Below are 18030 nucleotides of genomic sequence, written 5' to 3' on the forward strand. Positions count from 1 at the left end.
AATGTTAAAAGTTAACTGCTCTAAAATGAAGAAAAACAACCTAGATCTCAGCTCAACACAGCTATTCCTGATATATCCCCTCACAGAAACCACTTGCACATTAATTCTGATACATATGCAGGCTATGCAGGAGCAGCAACTACTGCACATCCTGCCCTGGGTTGCTAAGGGTTTCCTCAGTTCTTAGGCCCTGAACCTGCAATGAACTGTGTGTGTTGGTCCCTTGTGCCTGCACGGAGCCCTGGGGGCTTCCAAAGGGCTGTGTGGAGCTTGTTACCAGTTCAGGGCCTTATTGAGTACTTTCTTTCCACCACATACTCTTCCTAGCAGGTCATGTTTCCTGTCTGCAACATAAGCTTTTCTGAGCCAAACTTTGCACTCATTTGCATCTGTGCAACCCCAATAAAGTCACTGAGTTTCTGCAAGGGGAGCTGAAGACAGAATGTGTTCCTTTTTTATTTTGGGCAGGTGAAAGCCACTTTAACCAAAAATGGTTAATTTTTACTTCTAACTTTGGAACTGTTTTACATAATAGTCCCAATTCAGTGGTACCTCTGCACTGTATTCAAAGGGGCTACTTGTGTGCTTCAAGGCAGGTACATGCGTACACACCTTGCTTAGATACACGCATACACACCTTACTGAAACAGGCCTCACGCCAGCAATCTTCAAAAACACAAAGTCTGAAATGTGTAAATTATTTAAATACATCGTGTATATTGAAAACGGGTGTCTTTCAAGTGCAGAATAATTGTTCAGCTAAGGCAACTGGAGTGCCAGTCAAATATAGTTCCTGTGGGGATCTTTTCTCTCTGTCAAAGTTAGCAACATTTTGCCCCCCAAAACACAGAATGAAAAATTCAACTGTTGTGTGGGCATTTGAATTTAATCTCTGAATTTAACAATCTGTACAACTGTGAAAAAACCAAAATTTTCATTCTCTTTTAAGTGCAAATCTCAACACAAATTTTAACTATGGAACCACTGGGACTTCACCATAAGGAGCCATGAGCCTGCTGAGGATCTTTTCCCAAAGCACATTCAAGAAAAAGGCAACTATGGCAAAGAGATGAGATTTATAAACAGTGTATGTATAGAATTACTCATTTACCTTAATAGTAACACACTGCGCCTTCCAAGCCACATTGTCACTATCAGTAACTTCCTTAAAAGAGGTTTATCAACTTCTGCCATTCACTGATACATAGCAATGACAAAGGTATACATCCCTCAGCTGTGCATCTCATTAGGTAAGTTTTCATCATTCTAGCTATTGCTGTTGTGACATATATTTCATTTTATTCAATATATAATGGCAGAGCTGTTTAATTCCTTCAACAGAAGATTCCTACAAAAATGACATACCCCGCAATGTCCAAATAAGCATTAATAATGCAGTGAATTCATCCCATCTAGATGGTTTTCAAAGAGAGAAAGGTTCTTCCCTCCCCTGTTTGAAAATATCCCCGTAGCTGGAAAACAGAAGCAGAAGTTAAATCTGACTGCTGAGGAATATGCTGAGTACATCTGCAAAAGCAGGCTCTCATTGTGTAGTAGGTCCATCCTCACGTTTCACAGATTTCAACGCTACTTCAGCAGATTGTAGCGGTACAGCAGGTGAAGTGGGGGAACTAACATGAATAGTGTTTTCCATTTTTCTAAGATATATAATAAATTCTTCACCATGTTTTACAGATATGTACAAATGTATCGATAATACGAGCTGCACAATATGAAAGACATCTGTGATCATTGTTAAATAATGCACATTTTTTACAGCATTTATAACATTTACCAAATAACTTTAGCTCTGATGAAGAGGGTTATTTCCATGATTGATTTTTTTAGTGTGTTACTGACACAAGCCAAATAACAAAACAAGCAGCAGATTAATGATTCAACTCTAAACTTGCATGGGAAACAGCACATGTATGATCAAGTGAGGAGCGAAGAATACGGTCAAAGCAGATAAACTAGTTTTATGGTTTATTCTTTTGAATCACCTTTGAAAGTTTCTTGAAACAGAACTTTCCAACCTCCCTCAAATCATAAAAATAGGTTTCCTCTTTCATGTATGCCACCTGGCAGGGACTTTGCAAATACAAATCCATCTGACCTTCATGTGAAACAGTACCACTGATTCGTAGGTCCAAATAGTCCTGCTCATGCTCCTCACCAACGTTCATGTGGAATTTATCCCTCATCACAGCAAGTCTGCATTCTCCCAATAGCATCAATTTCAGCTAAAACCTGTTGTTCAAGATGGCAGCAAATAAACCTTGTAAAAATTGCAACCATTTGCCACTAACAAGAAGGTTGACATCAAGGAACACAAATAATATTGAAAACAACAATAATAGAATAGTTTTGGACCTGATCCTGGAATCAGATCCACATGGATGGATCCTGCACTCACATGGAGCTACAGTGAACGTAATGAGGCTTCACCCAAGAGTGTGCCCACATGGATCTGATTGCAGGATTGGGCCCTTATTATCAACACTACACTTTCACAGTGGAGGTTTCTATTATCATTAGTGCCAGAGGTGGATTACATGTCAGAGACAAGTAAAAAAACCAGTTCCTTGTCCCACAGAGCTTCCAGTCAGTGAGCTCAATCCTGCATGCAAGTGCCATCAACTCATGGACTTTAGTGTCTGCTGATGTGCTCAGCACTTCGGAGGTAGCACCCAGAACACTTTAAAAGCAGACCCTACATTTGACAGATAACAGACCATGGGTAAAGAGATGGAACGGAAACAGAAGACAAAAGGGAAAGAGGGAACTGCTTAGAACTGCTCAGGACAGTCTACAGAGAAGTTAGATCACACTTGTATGCGCTACTGCTTTGTCTGGTTACAAAAGAGACAGCATGTAATGCTAGAGGTGAGACTAGCAAAGGGTAGCAAGCTAAAAGAAGCAAGTTTTGAGGAAGGATATGAAGGAGGCATGAGGCTTACAGAAAGAGGGAGCTTGTTCCAGTTATAGGGAACAGCAGGAAGACCAGCACAGAATTGCAAGTGAAATAAAGAGACAAAGGAAGCTCGGAGGAAGAGTTGGCAGAGTGGAGACCACTGCTGCATGTTTGGGGATTATAAGATTAGTGCATTTCTATTTAAAGTGTTATCAGTTTACATCCTGTATTACAAAAGCAGCACAACAGTATTGATAGGCTGTCAATATTAATAGGACTGTCTAATGTTATATCAATACTAATCTAACTTCTGTTATCTGCTAGTCTGCAGGGATTTTCTGAAAATACAGGAGAACGAGAGTGAGAAAAATCACAGCAGTGATGTAATACAGACGATAAGCCACTAATCTGGCTTTCACATCATTTGTTAGTAGCACACATGTAGTTAAGAGACAGGGGGAAGGGGTTGTTTCTTTTTTAATGGTCCATGCTCTTTGCTATGTTTAATCTGCTTTTATTTTTCTTTCCAAAAAATCTCTACAGACCAATATTTTTCTAAACTGGGCATAGCCACACACTCGGAACGAAGACTGTCAGCCATATTGGCAATAGCAATTACAGAGTTGGACATTTGCATTTTTGTCATAAAATTCACTCACTAAGACGAATTTGTAAACCAATGACCTGACATGAGATATGGCTGAAGAGCCATATGTCAGGAAGTATTCTTTCATTTACATACAGACACTTTTCAGAGTTGATTAAATAATAAAGCCAAATTTCTTCAATGTTTTACAAATTGGTAATATTTTATTTATACACACATAGAGGATCATGATTCTCATCAAGATGCCCTATCAAGGTAGATTCTGATTATATGAAGCTCTCATGAGAACATCATGGCAGCATCCATGAGCATCAAGTTCACTACGAACTGATTTTATACTGGCCATTTGGATTTCACTAAGCACCACCCATACCACTGACATCATGGTTTCCATAGGAATCAGCATACTTTATAGAGGAGGAAGCGGGCAACAGAGGGAGGCCTGCACAAAGGAAAGGTCAAAACTGAACTAAATGAACTGAATTAATTAGGTGAATATTCATTATTAATACTATTAAAATATCCTATTTTTCATGTTTCTGTGGAGGCAGGATGAGCAGCCTCTAGTTACCAATAAGCAATTCTACCAAAGTTCTGAGCAAATGTGAGAATTGCAAGAAGGCAAGAGAACAGGGGAAGAAGCCTTCCTGTATGCCAAGGGTTGAGACCTGGCACAAGATCCGTGTATCTGGAGTGGCCACTGCCAGATGGCTCAATGAAGAGATGGATTCATCCATTTTTCCATACTGATGGCCACATCATGGTTAAGGATGAAACCCTACAAAAATATAAAACTAGAAATTCAAAATAAAGGAGCAGCAGCAACAAAGAATATTTAAACTGGTCAAAACTTCAGAAATTTTGTTACAATATCTCATCAAAATTTTGAAATTTGATGACTTCCCCCTCCCCACATATGACAAAGAGCCCTACTTCCAACCAATAAAATTTTCAAAGCTATCTGACAAATTTTCTCCCTTGGAGTTGCTATTTCTGGTTTTACATGAATTTCAAGTGTAAAAGTACAATTAAACAGCCCAAAAAAGAATATGCTAGCAAAAGACTCAAACTAATAGTAAAAAAAATTTTAAGCACATCAGAAGCAGGAATCCTGCCAACAAACAGGGGGACCTCTGGATGATCAAGGTGCTAAAGGAGCACTCAAAGAAAACAAAGCCACTGCGGAGAAGCTAAATAAATTATTTGCATCTGTCTTCACTACAGAGGATGTGAGGGAGATTCCCATACCTGAGCTATTCTTTTTAGGTGAAAAATCTGAGGAACTGTTCCAAATTGAGGTATCATTAGAGGAGGTTTTTGGCATAAATTGATAAAGTAAACAGAAATAAGTCACCAGGACCAGATGGTATCACCAAGAGTTCTGAAGGAAATCAAATATGAAATTACCGATCTACCAACTGTGATAGGCAACCTATCGCTTAAATCAGCTTCTGTAACAGATTCCTAGAAGATAACTGATGTGACTCCAATTTTTTAAAAAAGGTTCCAGAGGCGATCCTGGCTATCATAGGCCAGTACTTCTAACTTAAATATCAGGCAAACTGGCTGAAACTATAGTAAAAAACAGAATTATCAGACACATGGACACAATTTGTTGGGGAAGAGTCAACATAGATTATGTAAAGGAAAATCATGCCTCACCAATCTATTAGAATTTTTTGAAGAGGTCAACAAAAATGTGGACAAGGGAGATCCAGTGGATATAGTGTACTTAGATTTTCAGAAAGCCTTTGACAAAGGCTCTTAAGCAAAGTAAGCAGTCATGGAATAGGATGGAAGGTCCTCTCCTGGATCAGTAACTAGTTAAAAGATAGGAAAGAAAGGGTAGAAATAAATGGCCAGTTTTCCGAATGGATAGAGATATATAGTTGTGTCCCCCAAGGATCTATACTGGGACAAATACTGTTCAACATATTCATAAAAGATCTGGAAAAAGGGGGTAAACAGTGAGGTGGCAAAAATTTGCAGCTGATACAAAATTACTTGAGATAGTTAAGTCCAAAGCAAACTGAGAAGAGTTACAAAGGGATCTCACAAAACTGAATGACTGGGCAACAAAATGGCAGATGAAATTCAATGCTGATAAATGCAAAGTAATGCACATTGGAAAACATAATCCCAACTATATATACACAATGATGGGGTCTAAACTAGCTGTTACAACTCAAAAAAGAGATCTTGGAGTCATTTTGGATAGTTTTCTGAAAACATCTGCTCAACATGCAGTGGCAGTCAAAAGCTAATGGAATATTAGGAACCATTAGGAAAGGGATAGATAAGACAGTAAATATCATAATGCCACTTCATAAATCCCCGGTACACCCACACCTTGAATATTCATGCAGTTCTGATCGCTCCATCTAAAAAAATGATATCTGAAAAACGGAGAAGGTACAGAGAAGGGTAACAAAAATATTTAAGGAGATAGAACAGCCTCCATATGAGAGATTAAAAAAATGGAAACTGTTCAGCTTGGAAAAGAGATGACTATGGAGGGAGGGAGGAGGAATCTGATAGAGGTCTATAAAATCATGAATGGGGTGGAGAAAGTGTTTTTTACCCTTTCACATAACACAAGAATCAGGGTCACCAAATGAAATTGATATGCAGTAGGTTTAAAACAAACATAAGGAAGTACTACCCTTCACAATACAAAGTTACCCTATGGAACTCATTGCCAAGGGATGTTGTGAAGGCCAGAAGTATAATTGAGTTCAAAAAAGAATTAGATACATTCATGAAGACTAGGTCCATCAATGGCTATTAGCCAAGACGGTCAGGGATGCAACCCCATGCTCCAGGTGTCCCTAAGCCTCTCACTGCCAGAAGCTGGGAGTGGACAACAGGGGATGGGTCACTCAGTTGCCCTGTACTGTTCATTCCTTCTGAAGCATCTGTCATTGGCCACTGTTGGCAGATGGGATACTGGGCTAGATGGACCATTGGTCTGACCCAGTATTACTGTTCTTACATTCCACTTCTGAATAGCTCTTTTCTTCTCAACATACCTGTTTCAGTCACACAGTTTATTGTTAATTGGTGGCTGTGAAGAAGTTATGTCAAGTTGTTTGCTGAGTCCTAGCACAAGACATAGGGAATTGAGAGAACTAGGAAAGGATGCTTCTGACTCTAAAATTCAGGGGATTGCAACTTTGAACAAATCCTAGTTTCAGGTACTTAGGCCTGGAGCTAAAAAAGTATCTTCAGAGAAGAAACAAAATGAAAAACCATCAGACCAGTGATGCAAGGGGGGGAATTGTTTTTTGGGGAAGCTAATCCAAGAAGAGTACAGTAACTTAGAAAAGGATAAGAATAAAAATTAAGAGTCATTGGATAAGGATTAATTAAGTGAGGGAGCTTATATAAGGATTGGACAGTTTGCTCACAAGTAAAAGCAGAACATCTGAGAGAAATAACTGGAAAGAAATCAGAACAAAACCCTGTGTCGATTAATTTATTTTCTTAGTTAGCAAATTTAAGATAGCTCTTAGGGACTCATCAGTAGCACGGCAGCCACCACTAAGGCAGCCTTTGCTACACCAAAGAGAAATGCCCATGGGGGATCCACAGAGGAGTACAAATCTCCCATTTCCCATGGCAATGGGAGGTTTGCCTTTTTGTTTTAAAGCTCCAGATTTAGCTATTGGCTGTTTAATCTGTATGGATAACGTTTATAGGAGTATCAATTCATTTCCTTCCCCCTTTACAGACTGGGGAGAGCTCAGAATTCAGAGGGCCTCACGCAGCTCAGCAGTCTCAGAAGCTCTGTCTGTCCAGAACTGGACCATAATTAAGTTAGACAGGGACTGAATATAGTTAAGGTGCCTTTCTCCTTAGTAAGCAAACCATGGTTATTAGAGAAGTTGTATCTTTTGGATCCTGATTCTTGCCTTTCCCATTCCTCTTCCCTATCCAACTCCCTCTTCTTAACACCTCTCAGATCAACCTATTTTTCCCGCCAGCCTCTACCCAATCTTTAACTTCTATCTCCCACAAACCTGTGTTCCACGCTTACATTCTCTTTTGCCACCCTTGCCTCCCCTTTGTTTCTAGGGACTTCTGCCTTAGTCCTGGTCTTCCATGCTTTTCCATCCTTCCACACCTCCTCATGCACCCTTCATGTCAAAACATCCACTTCTTCTGATCCCTCCTCTTCTAACCTCCTACCAAGAATGAAATAACCATAAAATGAACAGTTTCACAGAAGTCACAGCTCTTCACTTGACTAAGCAATGCCAGACAGGAGTGATTTGTTGGCATCAGGGCAAAAATCTTTCTTTTGTGAGAGTGAGACACAAGCTTAAGGTATTGTTGATGAATGAATCTGAAATTATACATCGGTTTTAAGGCCAAAAGTGATCCTCTAGTAGTCTAAACTGATCAAACCTTATTTGTTAGATGGACACATTTAGATGATGGACACATAGCACGTGAATGTTCAAAAATCTGAAGTTTATATTAAGCAAAAGTCTTTTCTTTGTTAGTTGCTCTTCACTTCCTCCTGGAGTTTATGGTAGAATACCTGGAAATATAATTATATTTCATTTTTATAATAAAGTCATATGGTCACTGGTAAGACATGTTAGAAGGTGCATTTTATTTTTTTCATTATGTAATTGTGTGCTTCATTGCATTGCAGCTGGTTTTGTTGTTGTGGGAGGCGGTAAAACTGAGGAAAACCACTTTTCTGAAGACAATACAGGGGCAGGCTGTTGTACTCTTACAGAATGAAACCAACTCATTCTAGCTTTATTTGAATGCAGTGCCCAAATGGAGTGCACTCTTCCTGATAAACAACTGATAGTTCACTGTTTGCAGGTGCTGCAAGTACAATCTATGAGCCCCAGAAACAGCTACCACAAATTTAAAAATTAAACACTAATAAACGGTTCAAGAAAACAAGAATGTTAGAAGCATATGCTTAGAGAAGCACATGGCTGCTTTAAAATAAATCCACAAGTCAACTTTAGTTCTTTCTCCTCCACAGCTGAGAAAGGGTGAAACTCAACCAGCTGCAAAAGCAAGGAAGATTACTTACTGTAATTGATGGTTCTTTGAGATGTGTGGTCCCTATCTGAATTCCATATGTGGGTGTGCATGCACACCATGTGCCGGAGCCAGATTGCTTGGGCCAGTTGAAGAACTGCAATATGTATTGGTAGTGCAATGCGTGTCGGGCCTGCTGGCTGTAGGATGTCCAGGAACTCATCCTGGGGATCCCTAACATCCTCTGCAGGGAGATTGAGGGCTGTGGGTCATGTGCTGCAGGAGGTCTAGGTATTGCCCATGGTCATCTGGTGGTGATAGAGACTGAGGAATGAGGTCTTCATCCAGAGACCAAGATGCACTGGTTGGAATTGGTGGGTCTGATGGTTCCAGTGGTGCCAGTGGTGTCAGGCACAGGAGTGCACCACTGTTCATCGTATACCAAGAGAGGGGTGGTATACTCTGGAGAAGGTCTGTGTTGGGGCAGTAGTGGTGCCCAGGCCCATAATAGGGGTCCCATCTATACCAATAGGGTCCCTGGTCAACCTGCACAGGGGACCATGTGGGTACCTGAACCACTGCTCCGGTAGTGGGTATGTACGCTGGTGCATATCGTTGTTGTGGCTGCGGACTATATGAGTGTGCTGGTGAGAAAGCTGGGTCCAATTCAGAGGACCAGTCTGAATCGGAGTGTTGCTTGGGAAAAGGTGGCACTGTCAAGACGGATGAAGCCAGTGGCGCAGGTAGTTCCCCGGGTTGTACTGTGGAAGAGGAGTACAGTAGCAGCGGTTTGTCAGTTGGAGACGGAGGCTGTGCAACCTCCGGCGCTTCATACTGGTGTGATGGTCCCTCGAGCAGTAAAAGCAATTGCATTATGGGTGTTAGGGAGCATAAGCAGCCCAGTATGCGCGGTACCGAGAAGGCATATGCTACCAAACCAGCCAGCGCCAGGGATTCCAGTGGTACATCGGTGGCGGCAGAAAACGGAGATTTATCCAGATGTTTGGACTTTCATTCCACTTTAGATCGCTTCGGAGCAGGTGCCACTGTGTTGACGCATGACTTCTCACCTGACTGGTGCTTAGAGGTGGTCTCTGTCAGGGATTCGCCTTTGTGCCCACAACTATGCTGCTTATGAGCACAATGGGTCTTGGCTGGTGCCGCCGGTACCATGAGCGTCGCTGTGGCGGGGGACACGCTCACCACTAGTGAGGTTGGGTGTTCTGGCGGATCCAACAGTGCCACCTCGAGTGTGCACGCGGATGCATTGCCTCTTCCATGAGGTGCTTCTGTAGCCTGAGTTATCTTGCCTCATGAGTTCTCGATGGGAAGGAGCACCAGAAGAATCACCTCATGACAACATGGGCCTCACCAAGGGAGTAGAGACTGTGTTGGTGTTCATTGCTTACCAAGAACAAATGTGGGCATGTAACGCAGTTCTTGAACCTGGCTTGTCTGGGCATAATCCCTGGGAGGGATAGGATGCCCCAGGAAGGGGATAACTGGAACGATAGATCCTAATTACTGTACTACGATGTGCTACAACTTTTAACTGCTAAACTATTTTAAACCATTACACTTTTTTTTTTTTTTTTTTTGGGGGGGGGGGGGGGGGCAGGGGCGGCTACGTAGCTCAGAAGCTGGAGAGGACTGTTCCAATTCTAGTCATGCAGTGGTAAGAGGAAACAGAGGGGGCACCGACCCATGCAGCTACATAAGACCTCAGACGTACCACAGACGACGTGAGGCATGCACGCAGGTCGATGGAGACTGCTTCAAACTGTTCCAGGTCCAGCACATGGATGACTTGGTTGAGGTGGAATGGTGAGGCTACCTTGGGGAGAAACTTAGGGTAGAGTTGTAGGGAGAATTTAGAATGTGCATGGGCACCCCCGTATGGAATCTACATAGGGACCAGCACTCATAGAACAGAAAAAATCCTTAAGACCACACCACTGTGTGGGCAAAGCAGCTACCCAAAGGCCTTCTGAAATGTTCACATACCAGTGGGGGTCTCCACAGAGCTCAAAGTAAGCCAGCACAGCTTGTACAAGTTCATCTCTAATGAATCCCCATAAAAGTTAAAACTTACATTCAGTAATCATATGCAATTGAAACATCATAAAATGAAAAGTCAAGAAACTATGTGGGCTGCAATGACTTGTCTTATTGTATTCATTCCCTTAATAAATATACCTTAAAATAACCTTGCAGTCACACATTTGCAGTATAAAAATAACTTTGGATTCAAATTATTAAATAGGTAATTTAATAGAACCAAATGTGAAATGTAGGATGCTGTGCAACTTTATGATATAAGAACATGATGATTTTAGCCAACGTTATTATTTTTCTTTTTCGCATTATCTTTGCGTTTATAATAGTATTACATCCACATAACCTTGACACTCTAGTCACCTTAGTAACAAACAAGTGTAACATATTAATGTATAATTGAAATCCCAATTGAGTATTTGATTTAAGTAAAACAAAAAGATTTTTCTTCCTCCTACTCTGCTGCCTTTTTTCTTGGTCACACATATACAGGCTAAAATGATTTTAACAGATAGATTTGTACAGGATAAAATCCACAAAGTTGAAGCACTTAATTTTAATTTTCCACAAAATGGCAACGAACGTAATACCTTAGGAAAGCCACTATTCTAAAAAGGGAAGCAAATTATTTAAGTTCTGGATCAACATAGCTTGTCAAATTCACACCATCAAGTAAGGGGCCAAAATTTAACCAGCAACCAAAAGCAATTGATAGAAGGCAACAGTGATCACAGAAGTACCGTGCTAGCAGCACAGAATGAGCATTGTATTCTATCCCCACTGCCAGCCCATGCTAGGGCTTGCTGAAGGGGGAGGGTTAGCAATCAGACCTATGGCACTAGAGAGTAGGGTGCTCTTTAGATCATGTTGATTAAGTTCTCGGTAGCAGATTCAATTCCTGCTTTGCACAGCTTTTTAAATGTTATTCTTTAGTTTAATGATTTCAAGGAAGGAGCAAAGAGCCCCTTTATTAGTGCCCAGGGGGTGAGGAGGTTAGATCCTCTCCCTTATATAGAAGGACAGGAGTGGCCGAGAGAAGTCCTGATTACAGCCTTTTAGCACATGCACTTAGACAAAGCATATTAAGCCCAGTCACAAAGGATTAATAGGAACTGCCAGGCAGACCAGGACAATGATCTATCTATTCCTGTATTCCAACAGTGTCCAGAAGCAGATACTTCAGGTGAAGGGATAAGAAACAGCTATTTATGAAATAACCTGCACATAAGGGAGGATTCATCCCAGCCCCTTCGGTTAGAGGCTGACTTTGCCCTGAAGCATGAGGGTTTATATCCCTTCTAGCTTTAACAAAAGACTCAAATTTAATATAACTGCAGATGTTCGTTATCCATTTACACTTCTCATTCTTTTCTTGAAGTTCATCCACTTCTTGAACTCAATAACATGCAGAGGCCTTCACAGATTCATTATGTATTGGGGGGACAGAGAGGGACTATTTCCTTTCATCAGTTTTAAAAATCACTACCTTGTAGTTTCATTGAACGTTCCTTTGTTCTTCTGTTTTTAGAAAGGATAGCTAACACCCCCCTATTCACCTCCTCTATACCATGCATTAAATTGTATGCCTCTATCGTTGCCTTTCTTATTCACATCCTCTCTAAAACTAAACAGCCCCAATCTTTTCAATCTCTCCTTCTATGGAAGTCTCTCCAGACCAGTCCTTTTTGGTGCCAGTCTCTGCACCCCCTCAATTTTAGCTTGTCCTTTTGTTTAATTTTAAGATAGGTTAGTCACAAGAGACTACAGCATTCCAGGCCATACCACTGATTTATAGAGTGGCACTATAGATTTTTCTGTCCCATTTGTTATACATACTGACATTTTATTTGCTTTTTTGACTGCTGCTGCACATTGAGAAGAAGTTTCCATTGAGCTGTGGCACAGTGGCACTCAGGTCTTTTTCCCTGACTAGTTACAGTTCATTTAGAAGCTAGCTATGTCTAGGAATAGTTCAAACTGTTCCTTCCAATATGGATTACTTTGCATTTGTCTAAAGGGGAATCTCGTCTGCCAACATGTTGCCATGTTCACCTAGCTTTTCTTAAGTCCCTTTGAAGTGTGATGGAATTAATCTTCCCCCAAAATGTGACTACACCAGAAAATAAGCAGGGACAGGGAGTTGAGAGAGAATGGTAAGAAGTCATAGGCAGACAGCAGACAGGCCCTAGAAATGGGAGAAAACGATTTTGCAAGACCAAAATTGGCTTTATACGGTGGCCTTCAAAAGGGATGATTAAGAAGGATTTACTAAGGATAGGAAACCACTGTAACTGTGGAATCAATGAAGCCTGAGGAGCTTCTACATGCTCTGCTACTGCAGAAGTAAAGATTAAGGCCTGGTCTACACTGGCCGCAGATTTTGGCAGCAGTTGACGGGAGATACGCAAGCTACGTACAGTAACTTGCATATCTCCCATTGACTTCCTAACACCTACTTACCATGGCGTCTCCACTGCCTTGACGGGAAATGCCCTCCCGTCGACGCAGCTCTACGCTACTTGCTGGGGTGGATTTACAGAGTCGATTTCTGGGTTCGATTGAGCGAGTCTTTACTGCCATTCAATCGAACCCGGAAAATTGATCCTGCACTCCTGGCGGTGCCACCGGCAGTGTAGACATAGCCTCCGAGAGCTAAGCCAACCCCAGCACTTCACTACCACAGTAATGGGCGCTATAGAAAGAGCTAACAAAACTAACATATCAATCAAAAGATGTTAAAAAGGAACACACAAGATTTTAGAAAATTAGAGGTGAAGGTGCACAGCTGATCAGCATATTCTGTTGCAAAGTGGTTTTTATTTTTTTCTATGTGTGGCACTACAGTATCAACCATTCAGCTTAATTCTGCAGTTGTTCTGATGTCAATGGGAGGTCCATGCAAGGAGCAACTACAAAAAATAAATAAATCAGGCCCTGGAAACAAGGAGTCATCAAAATGCAACTGGTTACAAGTTTTTGCAACAACGTATAAGTCTCACAACATGTGGCATGTAAGGTAGCTGTTGCCATGGTAAATATGCATGTTTAGTGAAAAGTGTTAAATCTTGTATCAGAAGTTAAAGCAGCTGCCAAGACACATTTTCACAAGTGGAAGAATTTGTCTTTTTAGAATGAAAGGTTTCTCAGTTAACACTGTTTTTCTCCTTAAATAAGTTCCCCAGAAGGGAAGCCAATCACACTAGAGGGACTCCAAAAATTGAATTACTCTGCTCCTTTTTTGAATCGTCAACAAGTTGAGTGTCTAAATGCTTTACAGCTCTTTAATAAAAACCAGATATTCCTATACAAATGATATTTCAATGACAAACAAATTAATGATCCCAACAAGTGAACTCAAGGTATTTCAGATGCTAACTACTGAAACTTCAAGGAGTAACTTTTCAAAATACTATGTGGGAGACAGGCCAATCTTAAAATAATTCTAAGTTTGACTTCCTTTGGCCAATTTTTCACAAATGTAAGATTCAATCCTGACCTTGAATATATGACCATATGTCTGAGGCCAAGGTAGAGACCATAGATAGGCAATGTCTTTTGCATGCTTTTTGCCCACTGCTTTAAGAACAATCTAGTGTTTTTACCAAAATTCCAGGTAAAAAGTAGAGTTAATTACCCCAGAAGTGGCAAAAAATCCTTTGTTGCTCTGGTTAGTTTAAAACCTGTTTCATTGATACTGTTTTGAATTTCTTGAAAGACTTACAACTACTTGAAGCTACCGACCTTTCTAGGAGTGCATTTCAGTTCAGGTTCCTTTAGGTACATTTCCCCATACTCAGAAAGCAAAATACCTGCTTTTCAATGGGAGATGAATTATTTCAGAATACGGAAACATTTTATAGAATTCAGCTCTCATTCAGACCAGTGTAAATCCACAGTAACAAAACTGATACTGATGTACCACAGTGGAATTGGTCCCAAAACCTGAGCCGAATAGACAGAGAAAACGACTTGCAGCTGCCATTTTGTGTTTAATTTCAGGTGCAGAATGTCAGAGCCTCATTGCTTACCCTGAAACTGGCAGCCTTCTATCCATTTAACGGGTGTGTACAGCATACAAAACAGAATGCCTTCCACTTACATGGCACCATGGAGACCTTGAAAACAAAAGGGTCAGATACTCAACTGGCGTAAATCAATGTAGCTCCTTTGAAGTCAATGGACCATCAGCAGTTTACAGAGCTAAGGATCTGGCCCGTTGTCTGTAGCTTTCTTGACTTCTTTACATTTTCTGTCTTAAATAACTGAACAGTAGCTTTTGCCTGGGTCATCACTCCTGTGGCAAGGACTTCACTGACACACACCCCATAGTGGTCTACCAGTGACATTTGTGGTGTCCCACCTAGGGGAAACTTGTTTTAGCTCTTTACCTCCACATCACTAATTCCTGGACCCTCTCCTCAGATCTCCTCTTCTGAAGGCTTCCTGTTTGCTTTAATCATCAAGCTGCTACTTAGCTCTTTCTCTATTTTCCAACTCCCTCCTCAGTTAAACTAGTCTACTGAAAGACTTACACCTTCAGCATGCTGTCTCTGCTTCCTTTTATTTCACACAGCTCAAGCTTCACATTTTGTTTTCCTCTCTTCCTAGTCCAGCTCTCTCTAATGGTACTTTTGTGGCACACTACAGGAAGGACAAAACATTAATATAAGTATTGTAAGTAAAGTATATACTGTATTCTCAGACCAGTCATTTGTTAATATCACAAGCACAATCAGGATTTCCAGGGAAGACTATGCAGAAGTAGACAAAAATGCAGAGATCTAATGGAAAGCTTTATATGTCCAAAGACTTGAGCTAAGGGCTATAGATTTCCCCGGAAACTGTGGATGACATAAACCAGCCACACTAGAAAGCACAGAGATAAGTCATCACATTGACCTGTCAGCTATAGCTTTTTTTGGTCTTCCTAAAAGCTCATTCTTTTTTAACTTATTTTTTTAGGCTGTTAGCCATAATATGGTTTAAACTATTGATATTTTTAAAAAGAGAACATATTGACAACTAAAAACATTTTTTACACATGCACAACGTTTTTCTCTTTCAAAAATATGCATATCTGTACTACCATCATAATAACTGCTGCAGATTGACATGATATGATTGAGTATAATGGCTCCAAGGAGCCATTATGGTCGATCAGTAAATAATATACTTTTTTAATTGTCTAACTACATATTTACACTTGTCAACTTTCATACACTTCAGTGACAGAACTGAAACGAAATACTGTAAAAAACCCTAAGAACATTAAACCACAAAAACATTACATGGACGTAATATTAAGGTTTGACTTAAAGCCACAAAAACATGCAAATTCCAGGGTAAGGCCAAATCTCTAAAAATGACACTGTCTTTAGCTTACTGAGTGGTGCCTGAGTATTTGAAGAAGTCTCAGAAAAGTGAGTGATTAAGCAATAAGATACAAACGCCCATGTATTCTGATGACTGAAGACACACTTCAGGTGTGCACTGAGACAGTGTGGAGGAGTGTTTCCAGTGCATTAAAGATCAACAATTACACTGTCTGACAACAATTATTCAACAGGGCACATTTGCTTGGGATTTTTTAAGCCAAAACCCGGGGCTTATTGTGCATTTATTCAGTTCCTGATTAATTCAATGGGAATTAGTCTTTACTCATTCCTTACTCAGGAAAAATTCCCATTGATTTCACTGGGAGTTTTGCCTGCAAAAAATACAGAGTAAACACCTCAGGATTTGATCTTACTGTTGATAGTAAGTATTTTGATAATACTCTTGTAAAACATTTAAAGTAAACCTGGAAGAAAATCCCTAGCCCAAAGTGTAATTCCACATGGAAACAAATAGAGGGGAAAATATTTTTAAGGGAAAATAATGAGCTTGGGGTTTCTTTCATTGATAAAATTTGTTCTCTTCAGCTTTTTTCCCCCCCTCAAAACAGCAATAGTTGCATTATTGGGTTTGTCAGAGCTTCAATGGTAACAATTAAAAGCAAGAACATCAGCCACCATCTGACTTCAAGAAGGTCAGAGCCTGTTGCCTCTCAAGTCAATTGGATACTGACATTCAGATAATTCAGTTATGGGGCCATACAGGCACCGGCCTAGAAAGAAAAAGATCTGCCACTGACTTCAACATGAAGAGAATCATACCCAAAGTACATCATTTATACCAAAGGGACCCAAAATGCTTGAAGAACTGCACTGTGTCCCTGAAGCATGTTGTTAAAAAAAACAAAAACAAAAAAAAACCCTCAGGGTTAACTCAGTCACAGTCTTCTCTAAGTGTCTTCCTTTCACAAATAAGTCTAGGCAAGGATATATCTATCTATCTTGATGTGAGAACTCAATCAATGAAGCCCTAGAGTAACAGGTCTTGGAAGCAGTACTGAAGGGACACATCCAAAGGGACTGGCAGAGGGCCCATGTCTGTTGGAAGTTACCGCTTTTAAACTCATGACCGCATTTAAACTCCCCTCAGCTGGTTGATGACTGCCCAACCACGCTGAACAGACAGTGTCCATGACTATTTACAAATGGAATTTTCCTGGCAAACAGTCCTCAGCTGTTTGTTCATGCACTGAAATTATGGGGGGGGGGGGGGGGGGGGGGGAACACGACGACGACGACACGGACACGACACACACACACGACGACACGACACACCACGACGACGACGGGACGGGACGACACACGACGACTCTTAGAGCTCTGCTGGAGCATATCGTCCCATATCAGAGTGTTAGTATAACGAATGTGTCCCTGTGTGAGTATCCTAAGTCCCATGTTTTGCCCGCTGAAGGAACCCTTCAGAGCCCCGATCCGAGCATGCGCAGCAGAGCTGGGACTAAGGGTCTTATCCTGCATTCCTTGAAACCCACAGCAAAACTTCCAATAACTTCTACTAAGATGGTAGCCTGTGAGTAGCTCAGAGAACTTTCTCAAGTTTCTCACTTAATCAAACATTCCCTATGTTGTTTGCCCCATGTCTGTGTGTTTTGACCATAATATGACTACGTCTACTACTCTATACTACCTTTCCATCATTGTGTGACTGTGACGTACCAGGGTACAATCCAGACTAACGAGGAGCTGAGTCATCCCTGCCCTTTTCAACACTGCTGTTTAACACTGCCTTGCCGCTCAAAAACAGCCTCCAGCAGGCAATTCATCCCAGCTATGGGAGTGTGCGCTGCAGCCAGCCAGCCAGCCCTATGGTTTGACCAGCCTTAAAAATTACCACAGGGTCACCCCAGCACACTCTCAGTCTCAGATTTTCCACCCAGAAATATATGTCCTGCACTGCCCTGCCCCCACCTGGAAAGTATGAATATATTAAAGCTATTATTCCTTTAAGGAAATAATATGCACACCACTTGTTACCCCAAATGGAGTTACCCAGACACTTCAACATGAACTCACTGGATTAGATAAAACAAGTTTAT

At 40.9% G+C, this 18030-nt stretch overlaps 1 protein-coding gene across 1 annotated transcript in view; it reads right to left on the reverse strand.

Moving 5' to 3' along the window:
• Window positions 1–18030, reverse strand: part of FOXP1 (forkhead box P1) — a 496953-nt gene that overhangs the window by 403568 nt on the left and 75355 nt on the right. The gene's annotated exons all lie outside the window — the stretch shown is intronic.

This window comes from Emydura macquarii, unplaced genomic scaffold (assembly GCF_026122565.2).
Source record: "Emydura macquarii macquarii isolate MOO-44397 ecotype Brisbane River unplaced genomic scaffold, CSIRO-AGI_Emac_v2 contig_71, whole genome shotgun sequence".
In the NCBI taxonomy this organism is placed as follows: domain Eukaryota; kingdom Metazoa; phylum Chordata; order Testudines; family Chelidae; genus Emydura; species Emydura macquarii.